Raw genomic sequence first — 2,597 nt, 5'->3', positions numbered from 1 at the left:
GGGGGGAGGCTATAAAGGCAAGATCTGGTGTGGCACTGTGGGTTAATGCACAAGACTGCAAAGCCATTTGAACGGCAAGGTCGGCAGTTCAAGCTCACCAGCTGCTCCGTGGAAACCCTATACAGGGTCGCTATGGGTCAGAATCGACTCAACAGCACTTAACAACAAATAAAGGCAAGAAATGACTGACTTACAAGCTTTCAAGAAGGAGCCTAGTTCCAGATGGGGCAGGGGAAGGTAGAATTGCCACTGAATGATTTCCAATCTGTTGGGACAGGGCTGGTAAAAGGAAATGGGGATAAGACTCTTGTGGTACAATAGTGAATAATTGCCATCAGGACTGACTGTGAGGATCAGAAATGTAGAGGTAGATGTTTTTTGACAAAAGGAGGGGAGTGAATGATTTTGCAGCCCAGGAGTGAAGGTCCTGCAACCATCAAGTGAGAAGAGCGGAGAGCGGGACCCTACCCAGAGAGGCAGTGATACCAGGGATGGAGACAGAGACAATGACGTGGACAGATGGAGTGGCTGGGGACATTGGACTCAGGAAAGGTGAGGGGCTGTGTGCTGGCGGCTGGGGTGGGGAGGCTGTGGGGTGTACCCTTTGGTTATTTGATTATGCATGGAGGGGATTATAATCATTTCAATGAAACAAAATACAATAGGATGAATGTAAAACTGATGTTCTCTCATATAAACCGACATAATTCACAATAAAAACTAAAAAAAAAAAAACACACCAATATGCTTTTTAAGCAAATGCATAATCAAACTTTAAGACCTCTTATTTTAATTCAATAAATGTCAACCCCTGATAGAAAATTGTATACTACAGTGCTTCGAATTGGCCCTGATACAAAGAATGTTTTGAATTTCGAAACTGAAAAAATAAAATAATACACACACACACACACAAATTTTTTTCAGATCTCTGATCTGAATCTGCTATAAATCTGGAAGCTGTGCAATTGATAATTCACATATCAGCAGGATCACGCATGGCAAACACATTTCAGGTGAGCCTCCAAACCAAGACACTCTAGGAAGGAAGGTCTAAAGATCTGCTTCCAAAGATTTGCTATAGTTGTTAAATGTCGGCAAGTAAGATCTGAATCTCATCCAACCTGTATAGGGTTTCCGAAGTACAGCATGAGTTTGAACGTCTGACCTTGTGGTTCAATGCTTGTCTTACAGCACCGCCCCAGGACTCCAAAGATTAGGCAATAAAATTCTTATGGATACCAACATGCTCTTATACTATAAAGTGCTGGAAGATGAGCTGGCTTAGTGTGCATGTCACTTAAAACACTCAGTGGCAACAACAGTGGACTTATACATACTAATAATGGCGAGGTTGTCACAGGACTGAACACTGTTTTGTTGTTGTTGTTAAGTGCCTTCGAGTCGGAGCCGACCCGTAGCGACCCTGTACAGGGTTTCCGAGGGTGTAAATCCTTACGGGAGTAGAAAGCCTCATCTTTCTCCCGCGGAGCGGCTGGTAGTTTCAAACCACTGACCTTAAGGTTCGCAGCCCGATTCGTAACCACTACGCTACGCTGCATATGGAATCACAATGAGTTGGAATTGACTTGGCAGCAAATAACGAACAACAATCATGCTTACTGGCATGGAGTGGCCAAAATAAGCTAAGTCCTTAACCTCATGAAACATTCAAACTAAAATGGAAGGCAGACATCATGAATACACAAAATAATTTTACCATTGCAAATAATCCAAGTCATGTAGTAAGTATGATAAATATCAGAAAAGAACCTATGGGACTTGAAGGAAGATGCTGATAAGGAAACCCTGATTGAAGTTATGGGGGAGGATCAGAACCAACTGCACCAAGGAAATGTAATTTAAGCTGAGAATGCAGGATGAGAGAAATGTTTTTCACCCCATGGATGGATGAAAAGGCATATCGGGATGATAAAATGTGGGTGAAGAGTCTCCAAACAGAAGGAAAAAAAAAATACTTGTGAGGAACTGAAAGAGCAGTGAAGTTGAGAGTTAGGCAGAGGCTAGATCGTGCCCAATGTTTCCCTGCAGTTCATAAGGTGTTCAGTAACTAACCATTCAGAAGTGGTCTCTCTCTCCTTCCTCTGAAGGTTGGACAATGAATAAAGAAGACCATAGAAGAATCAACACATTTGAATTATGATGTTGGTGAACAATACTGAAAGTGCAGCAGACTATGAGAAGACAAAACAAATGTGCCTTGAAAGAAGTACAACTAGAATGCTCCTTAAAAGTAAAAATGCTCCCAGGAGACAATAAGGCAAGTGGTAGGGTCCCCTCAGTGTAAGCCCCCTTCCAAGACTAATACTCAATGGGAATACACGCTCTGATTGGTGACTAGGTTCATCACTGATAAGGGGAAGTGAGGGGAAAACAGCAATGAAGCTGCAAGCTAAGCCCTACAAAGTTCAATAGACTTCTGTGAAACCGGGTGGAGAACTGGTTAGCCAGCAGTGTGGCAAGACCTGGGGACTCTTGGGCCCAGAGTCAGTGACATAGCCACAGAGGACTAGAGTAGAGAGTGAAGCGTCCAGCGGATAAGAAAAGAGGGCATCTGCACAAGAACACACACACTT

General features: G+C 43.2%; 1 protein-coding gene across 3 annotated transcripts in view; it reads right to left on the bottom strand.

The window, feature by feature from the left end:
* The window catches only part of GRM7 (glutamate receptor, metabotropic 7), a 1,560,849-nt gene that overhangs the window by 1,043,802 nt on the left and 514,450 nt on the right, over nucleotides 1-2,597 (bottom strand). The gene's annotated exons all lie outside the window — the stretch shown is intronic.

This window comes from Chrysochloris asiatica, unplaced genomic scaffold (assembly GCF_000296735.1).
Source record: "Chrysochloris asiatica unplaced genomic scaffold, ChrAsi1.0 scaffold00028, whole genome shotgun sequence".
NCBI lineage: Eukaryota > Metazoa > Chordata > Mammalia > Afrosoricida > Chrysochloridae > Chrysochloris > Chrysochloris asiatica.
Note: the sequence above shows the minus strand (reverse complement) of the source record. Positions and strands in the feature narration are given on the sequence as shown.